Source organism: Pelodiscus sinensis, chromosome 14 (genome assembly GCF_052426305.1).
Source record: "Pelodiscus sinensis isolate ZL-2025 chromosome 14, ASM5242630v1, whole genome shotgun sequence".
In the NCBI taxonomy this organism is placed as follows: domain Eukaryota; kingdom Metazoa; phylum Chordata; order Testudines; family Trionychidae; genus Pelodiscus; species Pelodiscus sinensis.
Genome location: NC_143065.1, coordinates 12609753 through 12631974, shown reverse-complemented (window position 1 = coordinate 12631974; position 22222 = coordinate 12609753). Strand labels below are relative to the sequence as shown.

The 22222-nt window shown below is 53.1% G+C and overlaps 1 protein-coding gene across 3 annotated transcripts in view; it reads right to left on the bottom strand.

Annotated features, from left to right (window-relative positions):
• Positions 1–21122, bottom strand: part of LINGO1 (leucine rich repeat and Ig domain containing 1) — a 515304-nt gene extending 494182 nt beyond the window's left edge. For all 3 annotated transcript variants that reach the window (XM_089781970.1, XM_089781969.1, XM_089781971.1), the window contains exon 1: positions 20716–21122. The gene's annotated coding sequence lies outside the window, so the exon portion shown is untranslated. The remainder of the gene's footprint in view (positions 1–20715) is intronic.
• Positions 21123–22222: the final 1100 nt, after the last annotated feature.

Sequence of the window (22222 nt, the reverse complement as noted above, 5' to 3'; positions counted from 1 at the left end):
AGGCGGGAGTGTGGTGCCTCTCCTCTATTCTTGGTTTCAAGGAGAATGAGCAGGCAGGACACCTTGGGAGACATCTGGGGGAGGACAGAGCCCCCTTTGAAGTTGGCAAGAGATGCCGAGCGTGCAGACAGATAATGCTGTCTCGTTAATAAGATTCTCCCTTCTGTGGCATCCAATATCTCCCAAACCAGCTTCCAATCCAGTTCAGGCGGATGGGCCAGGTCTCATCAAGATGGAGAGGTCTGCTCTCTTCTCGTGAAATCATTCCTTTCTTTCAGACAGAAGGATTTTGCCTCTCAAAGAGACCCGCTGCTGAGCCCATCTGTTTTCTCCGAGTAACAAACACATCCCGCTGTGGACCATCCTCACCCGTTTCATCCTCCCTTGGTGAACAGTCCGCTTCTCTCCGCAGCCCCCGGGAAAGCTTTTCTGCTCCAATTCCGCAGCGGCTCGCAACGGGACCTGCAGTCACGGTGCGATTTTCATCAGTGTTCCAGCAGCAGAGAGTCTGATGTCATTTGGAGGGACGCAATGGCACCCAGCAGGATCTTTGAGTGACCAACCTGGTATCTCAGGAACAAAGAAAGGAATTCGGACTCCCACAATCAGCCTAGCAAGCCAAACCCGCCCTTCCTGTGCTGGGGAGGGACCAGCCTCACCCGAGCTGATGGAAGACATCTTTGCCCATTTCTGGGCTTCCTCCACATGGATCCCTTGATGAACCCACTTCCTGACCTGCAAGGGACATCCAGTTAAGAACATAAGTACGGTCATACAGGGTCAGACCAACGGTCCATCCAGCCCAGTATCCTGTCTGCCGACAGTAGCCAACACCAGATGCCTCAGAGGGAGGGAACACAACAGGTAATCCTCATGTGATCCCTCCCCTGTCACCCACCCCCAGAGAAAAAGAGGCTAGGGACACCATTTCTAGGGACAACAGAGGCTAGACAAACAGAGACTAGGGAAAACAGAGGCTAGAGATAGAGGCTAGGGACACCAGAGGTTAAACACCAGAGGCTAGAAACAGAGGCTAGGGACACCAGAGGCTAGACACCATTCCTAGGGACAACAGAGGCTACGCAAACAGAGGCTAGGGACAGCAGAGGCTAGACACCATTCCTAGGGACAACAGAGGCTATGCAAACAGAGGCTAGGGACACCAGGAGCTAGGGACACCTGGCTAATAGCCATTAATGGACCTAACCTCCATGAATCTATCTAGCTCTTTTTTGAACCCTGTTAAAGTCCTGGTTTTCACAATATCCTCTGGCAAGGAGTTCCACAGGTTGACTGTGCGCTGAGTGAAGAAAAACTTCCTTTTGTTTGTTTTAAACCTGCTGCCTATTAACCTGTTGCTCCACTAAAGAAAAGGTGTCCATAATGTGCTGAGAGTTCATCCCAGCTTCCATTCAGGTGGAAGTAAAGTCAAGGTGATTTTCGCGAAGTGCCCTATAATCTTTGTCATCTTGCAGATAGCGGGCTTTGTACCTGGCCCGACTGGGTAACTCTCGTCAAATCATTTCCCCGCTCTGGACCTCAGTTTCCCCTCCTTTCTTTGGCCTGTCTATTTAGATACCAGCAATTTGGGGCAAGAACTGTCTGAGCACTGGCCAGATTTTTAAAATGGCTCATCTACCAGCAACTCCTGGGAAGAGCAGTGAGAATTGCTAGGCTGAGCAGTTTTTCAAATCCATGTGTGTGTGTGTGTTAGGCTGAGCTCTTTTTCAAATCCTTGTGTGTGTGTGTGGGTACGTCTAAACTACATGGCTCCGTCGACGGAGCCATGTAGATTTGTTTGTTCGGCAAAGGGAAAGGAAGCCGCGATTTAAATAATCGCGGCTTCATTTAAATTTAAATGGCTGCCACGCTGAGCCGACAAACAGCTGATCAGCTGTTTGTCGGCTCAGCGCGCTAGTCTGGATGCTCCCCTTCCGACATGAAAGCCCTTTATCGACCGCCCCGGTAAACCTCATCCTACGAGGCATAACTGGGAGGTTGATAAAGGACTTTCAGGTCGGCGCGGGAGCGTCCAGACCAGCACGCTGAGCCAACAAACAGCTGATCAGCTGTTTGTCGGCTCAGCGTGGCAGCCATTTAAATTTAAATGAAGCGGCGATTATTTAAATCGCGGCTTCCTTTCCCTTTGCCGATTAGCCTAATCTACATGGCTCCATCGATGGAGTTTAGACACACCCGGGGTGTGTGTGTGTTTACAGCACGGATCTCTAGACACAATATTGTAACCAAAATAACACCACCAGCCAGCACTCCAGGGGGTGGAACATGAACCTCACATTATGGAACAAAGATTGTGTCTTATTCAATTCAGCCTACACGTGACTTTCTGCCACCCCATCTGCCTCAGTGGCAGCCCTGTGCTAGAGGTGGGAGCAAATCTGCTCTGCTTCTCAGCTGCACCTCTTCCCCTGGCAAAGACCAAAGGTGAGACTAAGACCCAAACGAGAACCCGAGAGAGCAGCAGGGAGCTTAGAATGCTCTCGGAGGCGCCAGACTTCTCCCGGCCGTGGCCCAGTGCTAACTCCCCACCCTACTACATACAGAGACGTGGCAAAGCTGGAGCAGAAGGAAGCCCCTGATATCAGAGGAGAGATTCACCCCTCAGCAGAGCAGCTTCAGTTCTTGCAGCGATTTCTCCCCCAGCCCCTGCTCTAAGCAGTGACTTCTTGCTCTTTGGCAGATGCCTCTATCAAGAGAGTACTGGTGCTTACCACTGCTACAGTGTAAATGCTCCAGGCGGCCATCGTGCTGCAGGGTGGGAGCAGGGAACAGCAGGCAGGACTGCAGTGGTACAGTCCAACAAGCCTTGGCTGCCTGGTACCCACAGGAGGCGCCATATGGAGGCTTCTGCACTACGGATGGTCGGAAATATTCTGTCAAGCCGACTCGTTGACCAAAAATGGAGCCTGACGGCGTGTGCACTGCCATTTGGGGGAGGGAGAATGCCATCAAAATGCAAAAGCCTGGCAATTTTCCATCTCTGGCACCTGAAAACCAAAGCAGGATTTGGCTTCAGTTCTTCGATGCAAAACCAGAAACAATCTGCAAAAATATTCCAACAAAAGCAAAAATGTTCAATAGCTGCCATTTGTACAGGGACAATTACACGCGTTTGATTGATTTAACGGGCCCTGCGGTTCCTTCTAGGCCTCCAGCTCCCAGGCTGAGCCACATACGATTCCTTATGCCCAGGCCTGGACCCGACACACCAGGCTGAGACTGCTGACCCCCTATAGTTTGATCTTAGGGTAGTAGCCTATGGGATGTGGGGATCCCTCACTTCCAGGGATACCGCTCCCTTTAGTCCTACAGTCCACACCTTGGGTGCCCCTCCCCACTCCACTTTTACTTTCAAATGATGGGTAACAGTAATAAAAAGATTCACTAAGCTGGGTTTAGAGAGAGTCATGGGCAAGGAAGGAATCCCAGAGCATTTTAACTTGCCTGCAGGAAAAAAATGTGTGCCTCCCTCGTTTTGGGTCTTTGACACACATTGCCTCACTTATATGATTTTCCTGGTTTTCAAGGGGGACTTCCATGACCCAGACATCGGCTGAGAGAGCCATACAGCTGTGTGCAGACAATCCAGGAACAACTTCCTGGTGAGAGTGGCGGAGGAACCATCTGGGAGTCATGCTGCTCTTGGCCTGCTGCTCACAAACAGGGAAGAATGGGTAACAGAAGTAGACGTTGAGGCCAACTTGGGCAGCAATGACCAAGAGATGGTTGCGTTTAAGATCCTGGCAAAAGGAAGACAGGAGAGCAACCCTATACAGACCCTGGACATCAGAAACAGACTTTCCCTCCTTCAGGGACCTGGTGGGGAGGATCCCCGGGGAGGTTAACGTGAAGGGGAAAGGAGTCCAAGAGAGCCGGCTGTATTTCAAAGAAGCCTTATTCAAGGGGTAGGAACAAACCGTCCCGATGTGCAGAAGAAATAGCAAATATAGCAGGCAACTTGCTTGGCTCACCAGAGAAATTTTCGGTGAGCTTAAACACAAAAGGAAAGCCCACAGGAGATGGAAATGTGGACAGATAACTGGGGAGGAGCATGACAACATTGCTCAAGCACGCAGGGGTGTAATCAGGAAGGCCAAAGCACAACAAGCTGCAGCTAGCAAGGGACGTGAGGGATAACCAGAAGAGTTTCTTCAGGTCTATTAGCATTAAGAAGAAGGTCAGGGATGGTGTGGGACCCTGACTGGCTGGGGAAGGCAACCTAGTGACAGATGATGTGGGGAAAACTGAAGGACTCAATGTTTTCTTTGCCTCTGTCTTCACAGACAAAATAATCTCCCAGGCTGCTGCACTGGGCAGCACAGTATGGGGAGGAGGTGAGCAGCCCTCAGTATTGGAAGGACAGGATAAGAAAAGTTGGACATGCACAGCTCCATGGGGCCAGGTCTAATGCATCCAGAGGAGCTGAGAGCTTTTAAGAACAGGTTGGAGAAGCCCCCAACAGGGATGATGTCAATTTATTTGGTCCTGCCTCAAGGTCAGGAACTGGACATGATGACCTCTCAAGGTCCCTTCCAGCCCCACATTTCTACCATCCTGAGCCCTCTAGAAGTGCTGGCCCATGTTTATAGTCTCGCCTCAGCCCCCTAATCTCAAAGCCAGCCCAGTCCGGGAAAGGCAGCTTTCCCACGGGCCTGCCATCCCTGGCCTCTCCCCACTGTAAGGAACTGAAAAGGGTCAACATGTGAGAGCGCCAGGCGGGCACGACGCAGTGGGACAGGTTCACCGCTGGAACACAAGCTGCCCCCAGCAGCAGGATGCACTGGGGAGATGTATTGCTTGTGGCACATTGTCAGAGAGATCCGTGGTTCATTAATCAGAACTGAAACAACAAGAAAACAACATTTGAATGCATTAAAAAGGGGTGGGGGAATCCAGGCAACCCTGTGAACAGCCCTCCCTGGAAAGAGAAGGCAGGGGCTCCAGCAGGTTTGACACCACAGAGTGCCCGCGTCACGGCTGCATTTGTGCTGGCCCCTTTGTCGGGCCACCGCTGGGAAGAAGATAATCGGAAACACCCACTGTGCAACCCAGGGTCTCAGCGAGAAGAGTGAAATGTCTCCGCACCTGCGGGGCTCGCAGACCTGTGCTTTCCTGCCCCAGGAAAATGTAAAAACTTTAAACGCAGCTTCCCCTGGGCTGCAGTCATTTTGTGTGAATTATGCAGCAGGCCACCTTCATTAGCATATATTACTGAGGGGAAGCCTGTTGTTTCCCTGCTCTGGAGGACTTTGTTTTAAATAGAAATTGGATAACAGGCGGGGGGAGCTACATTTGTGGTGTGTGCTCGGCCTTTGTTTGGCATGCCCTTGGCTTGGCAATAGGGAGGCAAGAGAACAATGAGCAAGGAATGCTGCCTCCTACCTGCAATGGGATATTTAACTTTAATTTTGTACATCTTCCACCCGCTCCTGCATCTGCCTCCTCCTCGGGCCTTGTCTTTGCTGCTCCAAAACATGCAGTTTTGCATGAGGTATCCTGAGGTAAAACACAGCAAAGATAAACCACTTTTGCTTCACTGCGATATAAACTAGGTGAGGTCAACACATTGCCCCCACCTGGGGTTCACGTCACTCAGTTTACAGCACAGTGAAACCAAAATGTCTTCTCTTTGCTGTGTTTTCACTTCAGGAGACCTTATGTTCATCGGCACCCTGTAAAGCCAAGGCCTTAGTCTGTCTTCTGCTCTGCCCCATGTTTCCCTTGCTTCGACCTGTCTCCTCTACCTATCCTTCCTCCCTCACTTGTCTCTCCATAACAGCAGGTAGCTTCTGGAAGCAGGTAGGCAAATGGACACATACATGAGCACCAAGCCAATTTACGGCACTGGTTGGGATGATATCGTATTGGATTCAAACCAGCAAGGCCATGAGGTATGGGTACTAGCCGCCTTGGCCTTTGTCTTCCTCCTTTTGGGTATGTCAACACTAGCTCATTAATTCAAGTTAGGTAGGCAAATCAGGCAACCAGCGTTGCAAATGAAGGCTGGGATTTAAATATCCCGGGCTTTATTTGCATGTTCCCGTCCGGCTGCCATTTTAAAATCCCCCTTAGTTCGAACAAACTGCCCGCGGCTACACACGGCAGTTTAAAGTTAATCCGAACTAAGTCCTTTAAGCTGCCGCGTGTAGCCGCGGGCAGTTCATTCGAACTAAGGGGGATTTTAAAATGGCAGCCGGACGGGAACATGCAAATAAAGCCCGGGATATTGAAATCCCGGGCTTCATTTGCAACTCCAGTTGCCTGATTTGCCTACCTAGCTCGAATTAACGAGCTAGCGTGGACATACCCTTTCAGCCCTTCTCAAGCACAGCTGGGAGGATCAGTTAGGGTGTATCTAGACTACAGGGTTTTGTCGACAAAAGTGGACTTTTGTCAACAAAACTAACCTGCATCTACACTACCGCCGAGTTCTGTCGACATAACATTGACAGAACTTGGCAGTTTTGTCGACGGCTGTAAACCTCATTCTACAAGGAATAACGTGTTTTGTCGACAGAGTTCTGTTGACAGAAGGCGTTATTGCATCTACACTGTCCTTTGCATCTACAGTGTCATGTCGACAAAGTGGCTTACTTTGTCGACAGAACTGGATGTAGTCTAGATGCTCTTTGTCAACAGAAACTTTGTGGACAGTATCTGTCAACAAAACTTCTGTGGACAAAAGCCTGTAGTTTAGACGTACCCTCAGTTTACTCGGCCAAATTCATGCATTGTTCTCTCTGATGACCAATTGGAAAATTCTCCAATCAGGCAAAGTTACTCGTGTATTTCACTGGTGACCAGTTTTTGGCCTGCCGCAGGCTGGGAAATAGTTCATTGTTCATGTTCACCATTTGTGGTGGGCTGTTTAGAACCATCAGTTACGTGGCATTGTTTCTTTCCCAAGTGGGTGAGTTACACACCTAGCCTACTATATTTACCTTCTGCAGACCAAGGAAGAACTCCATGCAGCAGAAAAGTTTGTTCCTTCCACCTGCAGAAGCTGGTCTGGTGAAATATATTTCTCATCCCCCTTGCCTCTCACCACTAACCAATCCCAGCCTGGATTGACTCATCAAGTGGACCGTTTGCTGCCTGTGGTTTGAAACGTGCACTGTTGTCAGTTTTGCATTTAGAAAACTCACTTTCCGTGACTAGTCACGCTGGGCATTTGGTTTTCCACCCACGGTCGCACTGGTGGCTCATGGATACTTGTGGAATCTCGACCCAAAATGGGCGGAAGAGGAACAGGATCAAAGTCGGCATCCCACAAACGTTCTCACCGGGCTGGCGCGGGTGCGAATCACAAGCCATGTGGCACACTTGCAAACCTATTTTCGCCAAAGAACCACTCTTGTGATCACAGACGCACAAAGCGCTCCATTACTGGGGGCGGTGAGGAACTCACTGTTTATCATCACCACCAGTCTGGACTGAGAACTGGAGATGCTGGTAAAATACCAGTGTCAGGCCAGAGCACTGAGGGGCCTTGTCCACAGCAGGGAGTCAGAGACGCTGCAGTGAATAAAGCACGTTTCACAAGTGGCACCTGTGTGAGGTATGGAAAGTAAGAGCAGGACAAGCAACAGGAACACTAGGCCCCCATCATCACCTGAGCAACAGCCAGCCAAGAGGGGATGGTTCTTCCAGACAGACTTTGCCGGGCAGTGGTGGCGGCTTGGCTCTGGGCCTCCGGAAGAGGTGTGGGGCCAGGGGCAAAAGGAGCAGGACTAGGGTCTAGCTTCCCTCAGCAACCCCTCAGTGCTGCCTGCACCATGTCATGCAGGGCTCTGGCATTTAGTTAAATCACCGGGTCCCAAGGCAACTGCCCCCCGCCCCCTCCCCCCCGCCACCCCATCGGCAGCCCTGGTAATTGGCCAGATACATACAGATGAAAAGGGGACAATTGGGAAGGGGGAGAAGAAACAGGTTTTGTGCGGCACCAAAGTCTCTCTTCCTCTCATTCCCACAACAACTCGCCATGCTTTGCTGCTACAAGACAACTCACACCACAGGGACGTTGCCCGTGTAAAACCAGACTATACCCCCAAACCAAAGCTCACGTGAGCACACAGCAGATCCCACTGCCTTAGAGAGGTGTTAACGTACAGCCTGGACCATGCGCCTGATTCTCCGAAGCACATTCCAGCTGAAGTCAATGGGAGCCAAAGGTGCTCAGCACCCCTGGAAATTTAGGACTTCGACCTTCCCGGGGAACTCAGTTTGCCAGTGAAACCTGGATATTTTCCTAGTAAGTCTGGGGAGAACCTTCTCTCAGGCCAAGGGTAAAGCTAGAGAAGTACAGAAAGCTTAATGGGTTGACTGAAACCAGTTTGCATTTCAGAGACAACAGAAAACTGCTTGGTAAGCATAGCCCCAGTAGCAGGAGGCGAGCTGCCTCTGGAACCTTGCTCCTTTTAGTCATTTCCATCCATGTGCAGAATAAATATTTATGTGCACCAAGGCATGTGCGGATGTGCACCACCAATAGAAACACAAAACCTAGCCGAGGGTGCTCTGCTAAACAGCTGGGCAGCAATGAAATCTCTCCTGAGTGGCCGCACAAGCACCCAGCTTACAGGAAACACTGCTCTGGACCTTTCCTGCCCCCGCTACTACACAAGTGTGGGTTTCGTGTTCCCTGAACTCATACTTGCCTCCTTATTCCAGGGACTGTGTCTATGCCAGCTGCCCCAGCCCAGCACTGAGCAGAACACAAGGTCATGTAAAAAGACATCAGGCTATCTTAAATCCTTATCAGAGCCTTGCAATACGTAGTTAGGGGCTCTGCTGATCAGGTCTGCACTGCACACAGCGGTGGCTAAAGTCCCAAAGTCCCAGCCCAGCATATAGTAGGCTCAGAGTGAAATCTGGGATGCATTCAAAGTGACCTCTTCCAAAGAGCAGGTGTGCCCAGGGTATTGCACTTAGCAGAGTCATGGACATAGGGGCTGGGCATGAACCTTTGGAACCCCCATTCAGGAAGTTGAAGGCTTCTATCAAATCCCCCTCATGCTTCTCTTCTGCAGACTAAATAAGCCCAAATCCCTCAGTCTCTCCTCGTAGGTCATGTACTCCAGCCCCCTCATCATTTTTGTTGGCCTCCACTGGACTCTCTCCAATTTGGCCACATCCTTTCTGTAGTGGAGTCCAGCCACTTTGCAGCTCAGGTTATGAGAGTCACCTCTTTCCCTCTCGTTCCTCTGCTCCCTGCTCCCATGTGTCTCTGGGGAACTAAGATGTGACACCTTCAGAGCATGGCTCTTGCTCAGCCTTTGATGCTTCAGCAGAGGATCAGGCAGCCGAGCTAGGAGGCAGCTGCCAATAAGGTTACTCTTCTTCCCCTTCTTTAAAACTTCCCAGGCATGAGGGCATCGGCTTCTCCTCCCCTCTCTGATACTGTGGGAGATCAGGGTCCCAAAGGGCTGGCCACACTCCATTTCTTGGCCTTCATTTAGAGAGTCAGGTTAGGTTTCAATCAGTGCTTGGCCAACACAGCTATGAACCCCACCCCTTGCCACATCTCTGTAGCACGGCAAAATTTCACTAGCAGTGCAGCCTTTAATTGAGTCACAATGAAAATTAATCCCCTTGCTGATTCTGTTATTTACTCCCATCTTTAGTTTAACAGGCATCTCCATTTGGGATTGTACCTGAACCTGCCACCAAATTGCCAGCCTGCTGCAACAGGTAAGGCCGGGCCATGAACTTGAGAGTGAGGCTTTGGCTAGACAGTGATCCCGGGCTGCTGTCAGTGAAGCTCTACTATCATGGAGCAGCAAAGAGACCACTTGCTCTTCCCCATTTCACTCAAAAGAGCTGGCACTGTTGGAGAGCTCACAGCTGAATCAGATCTGGGTTCTTCTAGCAGGAGATACCCAAAGGAGATCCAGAAGAACACCGAGCGCGTGGGCAGAACTAACTGACAGCACTGTTCACTGGGAGTCACACATAGCATAGACAGTGCGAGAGCACCCATTGTCAGTGTGTTCATAATGGCACCAGGCTAGCATCATCTAGCAGGAGTCACTGTGACGGCTGGGGTAGAAGCAGTGCCTGTAGGGGGCGCTAAAACCTCCCCGGTCCTCTCCCACTGACAGTCGTTCTAGCAGCACAGAACTAACTGCATTTGGGTGGCATTATTCTAAATGAACCAATAAACAAGAAGCTGTTTCACATTTTCCTTACGCTGCAGTTTCTCATTAATCCCCACAGTAAACACAAAGAGAAAAACAATTAACCTAAAAGAGATGCTTTCCGCTTAAAGACACAAATAGATACTAAGGCGCGAGTCCGAAAAATTCCAGGCAAATGTTTCTCAGACACAATAAGGATCAGACCACAGGCCTGGCAAGGAAAAGAACAGCGTCTAGACCTGACTAGGCTTCCTGCCAAGAATATCCAGGAATCTCTAAAGCTCTTGGGCCACCACCCATCCACTAGCCAAGTGGCTAATAGAATAAAACAGGCCACTGCGTGAACTCATTTCTTCTCCATGCTGGGAGCAGGGGAGTCTCCCAAGGGAGAACAGCTCACCGGCAAGTCCCCAGGTCTCGGATTGAACCCTCGGATTCTAGCCAAGGAACCAGATTTAAGCTGAAGGCAGTCGAGCGCTCCTTGGGGCTTTCCCTCCGCTCTCAGGCCCTGCAGTGATGGGCACCCTGTCTAGCTTCTTTCTCTCCCTCGGCACAAGGAGAAGATAAGGGACAAGAAGTGGCCACTCTCAGAAGTGCTGTATGGAGGCAGTGGGGGCCATTGGGGTTCAGGCCGGAGCACTGTTCTCTCTTCCTGGGGTAGCTGGGAACAACTTGTGCTGGAGGGTCTGGGTCATGGGGTGCTGGCTCACACCACTGGCAGGCCCCAAGCCAGTGTGACAATGTTCCCAGTGACTGGTTTCAGAAGGGAGGCACTGGGCTGTTCTGTCTGACACTGGAGCAGCGTTCATGGTGGGAGCATGGCTGAAGCTGTCAGGAGACCCACAGCCCTTCCACAGAAAAGCTGGGGAATAAGTATCAGCACGGGACCCCAAAGGGTAGCAAGGCCCCATAGAGGAAGGGCCCATATTACCAGAGGGAAGGAGAACAGCTAGGCTTACTCTGAGAGGGGGCCACGGTGCTTGGCCCTGTCAGAGCTTGGGGGCCTCCATTTTCAGGCCTGTCACTAAGCGCTTGTTTGAAGAGCTAATGTAACTGAAAAGCATCAGGGCATAAACCATAGGGGCACTAGGGAGAGGAACATGGGCACAAGGAAGTGTCCCTCAAACTTTCTACCCTTCTGTTGATGTCCCCTCCTGCTCCGCTCCCCGACACTGGCTGCAGAACACATACACCAGCCCCTGTCCCCCCCTTTTTTTTAATCAGTCAAAGGAATCCTTCCCCTCCCCCACAAATACAGTATTCTAGGGGTGCCATTGCTGAAGGAGGGGCGCTCACACTGCCTCTGGCCACACAGGATCCCCACGGCAGGACCATAACACTCACCCCCACATGGCCTGAATCGCAGGTGCCTCTGCAGGACAGCGTCCCCTTAGCAGAGGGTCCAGTCACCGCTCACATGCATCCTCTGATTCCAGTCGAAGTCAATGGGAGCGTTGTCACTGACTACAGACCCGACCTCCCGCACACATGGCGCGCCTGGGCCAAGGAAGGAATGCTGATTACACACCAGGTGGGGCTTCTGGAAGGCAGAAAGCAACTACTCGGGCTGGGATTTTGGCAGGAAACAGGACTAACCCTCCTGTGCCTGCGGAAAGCACCATGGGAGGGTGTTTTCATGAGAAATGCGCATCTGAGGGCTTTCCATCTCAGCTGGCAAGCAGGGCCAGATTAAGAAAGGGGCTTGAGGGATGGCAGCCACTAAAGCCTCTGAGCTCCTGGTCAGCCCTCCCTGGGAGGAAGAAGAAGGGTGGTGCACTGCCACTCCTCCCTCCCTCTCTCCCACTGGAGCCATCTCGCTGTGAGTTCTGGGAGAGAGATTCTGTCCCCACCCTGCCCTTGCCTGGATGCTCCACCCCCACGGCTCCCATTGGTTGGGAATCATGGCCAATGGGAGCTATGGGGCGGTGCCTGTAGGCAAGCCTGGGACACACTGAGCCACCTGTTCCTTCCCACCACCAACGGGAGCTTCCCAGGTAAGTGCCCCACATAGCAACCCCTTGCCCTAGCCCTGAGTCCCCTCCTGCACCCTAACTTCCTCCCAGATCCTGCCCCTCAACCTTGACCCCCCCTCCTGCACCCTAACTCCGCTCAGACCCTACCCCAATCTTCTGTCCTGAGCCCACTCCTGCACTTCACATCCCTTGGCACCAGCCTGGAAATGACTCCAGCCCCCCAAACACCTCATCCTCAGCCCCATCCCACAGGGCATACCCCCAGCTGGATCCCTCACCCCCTCCCACACCTACCCTTCTGCCTCAACCTACAGCCCCCTCCTGCACCCTGAACCCCTTCATTTTTGGCACAAAATCTAATAGCCCTGGCCCCCCAGAAGGGTTAATCTGCCCCTGCTCCCGTTCCCTTCATCCCAACTACTTCCCATATGCAGTACTGAGCTAATCAATTACAGGGGCACCATTCAGGCAGTCACACAGACCATCCCATTTCCATTAACTGTTCAGAGATACCCGCTTGACACTAAGGGCAGGTTGAACCAAACCCACATCCAAACAAAAGGAAGCATTGCTTCCCACAACCCACAATCAACCCATGGAACTCTTTGCCGGAGGATTTTGTGAAGCCAAAACTATACTAGGACTCAAAGAAAATGAGGTTAAGTTCATGGAGGATAGGTCAAGCAGTGGATGGTCAGGAATGTAAAAGCATGCTTTGAAAGGTCCTTAGCCTCTGACTGCCACAAGCCGAGAGTGGGCACCAGGGGACGGATCACTTGATGACCGATTGTGTTCATCCCCTCTGAAGTACCTGGCATTGGCTACTGTCAGAAGGCAGAATACTGAGATAGATGAGCCATTGGTCTGACCTAGGATGAGTTCTTCACCATGAATGCACAGATCCATGAATTTGGGGGAGTTCAAAATTCAAACTCAGATCCAGTTGTGACTTTCAAGCAGTGTCTGGCTTTTTACTGGGATCCAACCCAAAGTGCCAGGTCCAAAGACACCATGGAGACTTTAGGGCAGAGGTGGACAACAATTTTTGATGGGAGGGTCAGTCCAAGATTTTGGTCAGTAGTCAAGCACATTTCTATGGGAGGGGGGAGGGCAGATCCAGGATCTAGCTGGGAGGCACTTACATAGGTCGCTCCCGGCCAGAGGCCAGCAGAACCCTCAGGCAGGATCCCTGCCTACCAGCGGCCTCACACTGCTCAAAGATGGCGGCTGTTCCATGTGCCTCTCTGTGCCTCGTGCCGGGATGGGAGGCTTCATGTGCTGTCCCTGTCCCAGCACAATCTCTCAGCTCCCATTGGCTGGTCCCGTGGTGCAGAGAGGCACATGGAGCATTGACTGGTTCTCCCAGCACAATCGCTCCGCTCCCATTCTGCAGCGTGAGGTGCAGAGAGGTGCCTGGAAGAGGCATCTGGCTTGAGTGGCCTGGGGCTGAGGGTCCCGGTGGACTCATAGGACTGGCAGGCCAGATCCGGACCATGGGCCATAGGTTGCCCGCCCCTGCTTTAGTGGGTCTGAGAACCAGATCCCAAGTCTTGTAGCTTAGGCCCCTGCCCACTTGAAATGAGAGTTTTACTCTCTGCTTAGGTTCAGTACAACCCTGTGTGTGACCAGCAGCCTCCTGTGACCCTGCGCGGAAGGAGAGTCAGACAAGAGCGGAGCTTAAACCAGTTGGCCCGGTGCTGACGCCACAGAGCACACCTCAGCAGTGGCTCTGCAGGCCTGGCCCACAGGGACTAACGCCGTCCTCTGAGCCTGGCTCTTTCTTCTCAGGGCTGCTTGCTCTTCAGTCACAAAACCCACCAAGCGATGCCTCTAGCCCAAGGCTTTCCCTTTTCACCTCTCCCCGGCTCCACTTGTTCCCTGCAGCTGTCACCCTGAACGGGCTCAGCTTCCCAACTGAGTCAGACTCAAACCAGGCAGCCTGGCCCCAGGTCCCTTGGCCCGTGAAGGAGCAGAGCACCCAGGTACTGATGTCACTGCGGTCACAGGAGGTGGGCCCAGTCCTCAAAGGCATTTAGACCCCTTCACTCCAATTGATTTCAGTGAGACGTGCGCACCTGTGAGGATTGGGGCCTGACCACACAATCAAGTGCCACCGGCGTTCTCCTGGTATCAGGATGCAGATTGAATTCTCCCAGCGTCCAGCCCCTTAGCAACACCTGCTTGGTAACCGGACTGAGAGAGACAGGCCTTCTGCAGGGGGCTCTCCCTTCCATGCCCCGACCCTGTGTGAAAGGCCCCGTTTGCTGCCTGGTTCCAGACGAGTAGGATTAGGCACGAGAGCAGCAGATGCCTGCCCGTCTCCAAGAGCAGGCTTAGAGCACAGAGGCATCTCCACCACTCCGCCCCCTCTCACAAACATATGGGCTGCGTATGGCCAGCTGCAGCTGTGGAGGCTGGCAGTGACTTTCTGAAGGTGTCCTTTGCTACTGATGGAAATATGCCAGCTTGGTCTGCTCCCTTCCTGCCATCTGGGAAATCTCCTCCCTTCCCCCAGAGCACCGGCTAGCACTGGCCACTGCATGGCCACGGGCTATCCAACACGGTGATCTGACACAACAAGCCCTAGTCCTTCTCTCACCTTGTCAACGCTCCTCCAGTCCATCCGCAGAGAGCCCCAAGGCCTCCTTCGCGCTCCGAACATCCCTGCCGCCTTCCCCTCTTCCATTCTTCCCACGCTGCAAACAACTCGCTTCTCGTTTTTACTGGGGAAGGACTCAGGCCTCAGAACTGGGGCCTGGGCTCCAACCAGGTAAGACCCTTTTGGGAAGTCGGGTCTGGATCAGGGATTGGGTTCAGAACAGCCCCAATGTCCTGAGGTGCTTGGATCAAGGGGCCTGCTTCAGGTCCGACTCTCACGAGTAACACTTTGCCTTGCCATTCTTCAGCCACATGGAAACTCAGCTCCCTCCTCTGTCCCATCTGGAGCAGAATCAACCGCCTCCCTGAGGCGACATCTTGCAAGGGTATGAAAAATAAAGAGGGCTTTGAAGTTTGCACGTTTTAAATGCGCCCTATGATAGGGAATGCAAAATCAAAGGGCAAGCTCCACAGAGCACTGACTAGCATTTCTGAGCCCTTGGATGTCACATTTCTTTCCTTCTGGCCACCTGGGAGCCCAAAGTCAATACTGCTTTAGCAGGCAGAAGAACGCTGTGAGTAATATTTAAGCACATGTTTAATGCACAGAGAACGCAGGTGGCCTTTCTGATTATCGTACCAATGTCAAAGCAGGCTGCAGACTCCTTTTCGATCTCTGAAATTAGTGGCTTCCCCTCCAAACCCCAGAGTCAGACAAGATAACAATTCCCAGAAATCCTGCCCTGCCAGTGCCCACATCAGAAATCAGCTGACCTCTGTGGAGCCATGCCAATTTGCTCCAGCTGAGGATCTGTCCCTCACATCTTAGGTCCAGTAGCTCAGAAATGTTCTTTTGTGATTTATTAAGCCCACAGTTGATTAACTGAGCCTGCAAGGGTTGAGGATTTGCAAATATCTTAAGGTCTGTAGCTGTAATTCTTGTCAGAAGCCCTTATGGCCTGAAACAAAGCCCATTGGCAGGTGCTTGTATATTTAGAATATAAATCTAATAAAAATAAATTCACATCACAAGCTATTTAACTCAGCAGTAGCCTCCATCCTTTCTCTGTCCAGTGCAAGTCACAGCAGCGTGACATTTACATTCCAGCCTCATCATCTGATGCCAGCAGGTCAGGGGGTAACATTGCCAGGTCGGGAGAGTTCTCATCAGTGTGTTGTGACACAATGTCACATATTCCAACAAGTCACTCTGGGGCGCTCTGCCCTCCTGAAAGGGTATTCACTCATCCCCCCTGTGCAAGGACAATCCTGGAGGTGATGGGCCAGCTGGCCGGGCTATCTGGGATGTTGCTCTTTTATTCCCAAATATCCTCATTGGAACCCCCTTGAGAGAGCAGCCTCAAGAGCACCCCTTTCTCCTGCTCAAATCTCACCCCTTGTCTTGCTGCATGTGCACCGAGGGTCCCCTTCGATGCCAGCATTTGGCCTTAGCCTCCACGGCCGGCAGATTATGCCAGATTGCTAATATCTGTTGCCTCCCAAGTTGCTAAGATCTTGATTCTTTTACTCAATGAGGTACATCATGAGGCTCCACTCTCACATGGATAAAACCAGCCCCATATTGCTAGTAGTTAATATTTCGGGCAAGGAAAATGTAGTAAGATGGAGGGGAGGGATGGTTTGCACCAGGCTCCCATGCATAGGAATTTCACCACTCTTCTTCAGCGTGCTGTTCCGGGGGAGGGGGTGGTTCGAGCCCCACTCCCCCCTCATCCAATATGGGTTCATCCAACACAAGCTTGGCAATGGATGGACCTGGCACCCTTGGAACAAAGGATAGATAAGGGGGGCCCAGAATGTAGGGTGGCTGGGGGGCTCCTCCAGTGGCCCAGTGGATAAGGTCCTTCCCTCCCAGCTGCTCCCTCAAAAGCCAAAGCACATCAGGTATCCATTCCTGAAGGGATTCCCATGGGGAAACTCTGCTGCACCTTCCCTCTTAAGCATATTAGACACTCAAGTCGTACAAGTCAACCTTTGCCCAACCAGCACACATGGATCACTAAGTGCTAATGGGCAGCACCCAGACCACCTGCAGGGTTCCATGGACTTATGCGGTCAGATCTGCCCATGGCAGCTGCCTTCTGTTGGTCAGGATGACTTTGCACCTTAGCGCCAGGAGAGCCGGCTCTAAAACCCACCTTGCCCCAGCCTACCCTCAGCAATGCTGCATTAGAAACAAAGCCATTGGTACAAATTAGACAAAGACCAGTCCACAGAGCCAGGCAAGAGAAACAGCCTGTGGATGTTATAGTCCTGGGGTGTGCCCAGATACCATGTTGATGACTTCGTCCTATTAAAACAGAGAGCTCTCTTTCATATTTTATTAGCTCAGATCAAGATCAATGTCACAGCAATTCAATGTCAGTTTTACTCCATATGTGTAGAAAGCTTGTCACGGAAGAGTATCTGGGACCAAGGGGGGGGGGGGGGGGGCTGTGAGATACTTTTGAAAGCAGAAGTCTCAGAAAAGTTTATCCAAGTTTTAGATGATAATCTCAACTTTCTAGAGCAAAGCATTTGGCCTAACGTCCATTGGAGTCCAGAAAGTCTTTCCACTGTCATCAGTGGAGCGGGCCACCAACCTTTAGAAATTCTCCAACCACGGAAACAGGTGCGCACACATTCCACAAAGTGACAGCACTGTTTTATGGGGACACTGCCTCAAATTCTGAGGGACTGCAAGAGGAGCACAGTCATTTCTCTGACCCTTGGGCTGTGCTCCGAGAGAAACGTGCCAGGGGAAAACATGGATGAAGGAAGAGATCCTCACTCAACACGTGTTTCTGGGCTGTAGCTGGACCACATAGCAGGGCAGGGGAGGACAAAAGGAGTCCGGTCACTGCTCCCACCTAAGGAGGAGGAGGGCAGTCCTGGTGGAACTATGCTCTGCGCTCTTCCACTAGCCATGCCTCCAGGACAGCCACCACTCCCCGACATAGCACTGTACACGTCGCTCCTGCGAAGCCTTTCCCACAGTTTGCAGGGGATCCTTTGTGCAGGGTCTCCATGTGCTCATCTACTAGCCCAACAGGAACCCAGCCTCAGGGGTGCACTCATTGGTCCGCTGTGGCTAGGAGCTGCATTTGTGTATTTTTTAAATAAATACACCCATTCGGGTTACCCTTGGGCGGGACCCACACAAGGGCTTGTCAGGCAGGTACCAGCCACCAGGAAACTTACGATGGTAGAAAAGCGCTAGCCTGTTACTTTAGGGCCCTTCTCAGATGCTTTGATCTCCCAGTTCCTAAAGCAGAGATCAGAACAAAATCCTCCTCCGCCCCCAGTTACAGTTTCTATCCATTGTGATACCAGACCCTGCTTGTTTGCTCTCCTCTCCTAAAAGCCAGCAGGAATAGAATTGGATACTGTCTCTTTAAATCATCTGTTTCCTTCGCTGCCTGGGAAAGCATGTAAATGAAAGTACAAAGCAACTTACGGCGCATCTGGATAAGCCATAAAAAACCCAAAGTTTTCTCCTTTTCATTATCTCGCCCCAGACAGACTCACGCTGGGCTCCGGATACCGAGAGACCTAATTTTGCTATAACTGGATGGCGCCCTTGGGATCCCACAGTCGGAGAGTAGCTCACGGGGGATGTTTTCAATATCTGATCAGCATCAGACCCTGGAGCTCAATGAATGTGTTGCACCAGGGACACGGATGAGAAGAGACAGCTGCTATGTGTGTTCCAACCCTACAATCTTAGCTGAGCTGAAGGGCCCTTTATGAGCCCAGAGTTCCTCCTCTTGCTCTTGGAACACAGAGGATCTCTCACTAGTCAGGGTGTGAGCTTAAACTCATGCAGCCTCTCCGCAGGGAGTGATAAAACCAGGAAAAGAGAGTCCCTGGACAAGCCACAGAGTCCCTGGAAAATATCTCTAGACTGCCCTCTTCCTGCATGTAACTATCTGACCAGTATGCCCAGCAAAATGCAGCTTCTCTGAAAACAGCATGGCCAAAACTCTCTCAGGATTCAGCTTCATTCCCCACAAAGATCCAGCAAAAGGGAGTGTCTAGGAAGCTATCAACGTACCAGGAAATGCCAGGCCAACTGGAGGGAATATGGACGTGGGCTCTGCTCCCGCATCCCTACCCAGATCAGAGTTCCTGCACATAGATCCCTGTTGAAAGGTGCCCCCCTCTGATCCCAAAGCCTTCAGCCTGGGAATTACACCTGATCACCTTAACAGCAGAGTCTCCATCCACGACTGAAGGGATTCCCATGGGGAGCAGATGGAGACTCCGCTGTGCATTCTCTCTTAAGCATATTAGACGAGCATGTGGCTCTTTAACATGCAGTTCCATAGTAGGGACGAGGACTTCCCTCCATAACAAAGCAAATGAGCTATATGCAGTAGGCAACTCCCTCCAACCCTCTTCCCCCGGCACAAGACTACTGGCGAATTCTGGATTTGTCTGAGCTATAGATTTTCTGTAATCTAGTTTGAATCCTTCATACACACCAGACATGGAGTCAGTTTACTGTTTTCAACTCAGTCTCCGGTGCATGGAAATTATCTGTCATTTTGCACCTGCCAAAACCTTTGTCCTGGTGGATTTATCTTGAGCAAGCACCTGAGGGTAACGTGTCCCCCACAGCACAGCTGATAAGAGAGAAAGAGCCGTTGTATCACTGCACTGGTACCCTACTCACATACAGACTCCGTGACTCTTGTGCACAAGGAGGAAAGAGCACAGTTCCTCCAGAGTGTAACTGGAAAGGCTCCTTTGCAATTTGGTCCCATGGGGCAAAGACAAGAGATACTGTGTTGATCAAAACAAGAGCCGTGTGGATGGCCTCTTTTGGCTGGGTTTCATAGCAGGAAGGATTGACTCCCAGGTAAACTCCCAGGAGTTCTGGATTTAGGTCCTGCCTCCTCCACAGACACCCTCGGTAGCCCTGAGTAAATGACTTGGACACTCAGATCTCCAGCTGTAGAATAGGGAGGATCATATCCGCACACTGTGAGCTACCTGGGGCAGGGCCCTCTCTTCCTCAGCGAGTGTCCGGTACCAGCAGGAGCAGTCCCAAGATCTCTAGGAGTTACCATCATGACACAAATGTTGCCTTTGGGTTCAGTCCCTGTGTGCACACACCCATTTCGTCCTTGAGTGTCAAAGCCAAACTCTCGCAAACCCACCGTGTTTCACCTGATCCTGCAGCAACTCAGCACTGTCACCTGGCCCAGGTCACCTTGAAACTGCACCCACACCACAGTGGGTTTGTGGGGCAGGGGGAAAGCGGCTTTTGCAGGGGCTTGGCCTGTTTCCCAGCCACAGGAGAGCTCCCCAGATAGCTTCCCGGGGCTTTTGTGAGCAGGAGCTGAGGACAGGGAATGCATAGGACCTCAGATGCCGGACTCCACTGGAGTGACTCCGAGCACCCCCCTCCCAGCACTGCAGAGAGGGCTCTTGCAGCAGGCGGTCGGGTGGCCACGCAGCGCTTTTGGATCCAGATCCGGATGCCAAGCTGCCACAGGACAAATGCCTCAAGTGTGGATTTGCTTGGGGTCTCAGCTGTCTTACGGGACATGCCCAGGAGGCTGGGCGCTCTGCTATCCCCTCCCCTCCCTGCCCATCCCGAGCTGCTGCCCCTGCAGGCCTGGCCTTTGGAGCCCTGCCGCCTAAGCAGAATCCCACAGGTGCCCTGCCCTGAGACGGGAGAGGGTCTCTGGGGAGATGAGAGGGGACCAGGGTGGCTTCCAGGAGGGCCACTCTCCCCCTGGAGCCAGCCTCCGCTTCTGCTGCGCTGCCTCTGGTGCTGCTGTCAGGAGCCAATTCTCCCCCGGGCTGGTGTTTACGCGCCCCCTCCTTCCCCCGGCCCACCCCCGCGAGCAGCCCGAGCCGGGCTCCCGCTGCCCAGCGCTGTCCCCACCTCCCCGCGAGCTGCACCCCAGCCCGGCCCCGCGGAGAGTCCGCGCCCAGGGACCCGCACGCGGCCTGCCGGCCCCGCTGCCCACACTCACCCGCGGTGCCCGGCTGCCCCGCCAGGGTGCCCGGCTGGCGCTGGGGCCCGGCCCCGGGAGCGGGGGCGCCCCGCGTGTGGCTCTCCGGCTCCAGGCGCTCCGGGAGGGGCCGGCTGCCCGGCAGTGCGCGGATCCCAGCGGCCGGGCGAGCTCGCAGCGCCGCGCTCTGGCTCTGTGCTCCCGGGCCGGGGGACGCGCCTACTGCTCCCTCCCGGCGCTCGGGCTGGAGCGCTCCCGCGGTCGGCTCATGCCCGCCCGCCTGCCCGCCGCCCGGCGCCGCTGCCCGGCCAGGGGCTCCGCCGCGCCCCGCCGACCCGCTCCGCGCGCGTCCCTCGGCGCGCCTGGCTCCAGCTCCGGCTCCGCGCCGCGCTCCCCGCGTGACATCAGCGGCGGCCGCCTCGGAGCTGCGCCCTAGCCCGGGCTCGGGAGGGGGGGACGCGCGGGGCTGGCTGCTGCGCCCAGACCCTGTCACAGGCGCTCGGCTGGCTCCGAGCCGCGCCCGCCCCGCCTCTCCCGGCTCCTCCGTGACCCGCCCACGGGCTGCCAGCCCCACCTGCGCGCGGGGGAGCCGCTCAGGGCCTGGCCCCGAATGGACGCGAGGCATCAGGGCCACGAGTTGGACGGTCTCAGCCAAGGCCTTGGGCACAAATTGTGCCCAGCCCAGAACCAGCCGGCACCTGTCTGCTGCTCGTGGGGAGCCCGGGCGGGGCGCTGGGCAGCCAGCAGGACGCCTGGAGAGAGATTGGAGGGGGGGTAGGGTCACGAGTGAGGGATAATGTAGGGGGTTAAAAGAAAGACAGAAGGGGGGGAGGGAGAGAAGGGCCAGGGGGGGATGAGGCTTATGCCTGCCTGCCCATGTCATGCTCGGTCTGCTACAACCTGTCCCTCACTGCCATGGGCTAGATCCAGCACTACACGGTTTTAAACCGACTCTCCCCTCACAGATCCAAGTCCTCTCAGGTGTGTAAGCTGGGTCTGAATCCCCGCTTCCAAAGCAGCCAGCTGGAATGGAAAGGAATCCGGGGCGTGGTTATGCTCACTCGGTTGTTTAGCCCTGCAAGGTTTTCAACTGTTATGTAAATACAGTTCATGCTGGAATGGGGAATGCTGGGTGTGCTTATGCAAATTCAGTTCAGCCAGTGCTATAGGCCTGATAGTCAGTTGTTAGAATGGTGTTTTGCCTGTAGTTACTAATTTGGCTGTTGTGGGGTCACAAACTATGTTAATCCTAAATGCAGGAATTGAAAAAGATGACCACCAGTACTTGCAGGAGAGACCCTGCCATTGTAAAGAATCGCGGAAGGACAAGCTTTTTCCTTCCAGACTCAAGTGAATTGAATGGGGGAAGGAGAGGGGAGGAGAGTTCTGAACCAGCAGGCTATATGCCGTCCAGGTATGAACTGTAAGACTGGTTCAACCTGTTTCTCTCTCTCTCTTCCCCTCCCCGCCATGGTAGAATCAGAGCCGGACTGAGGCATGGGTGAGCTGGGCAGCTGCCTGGAGCACC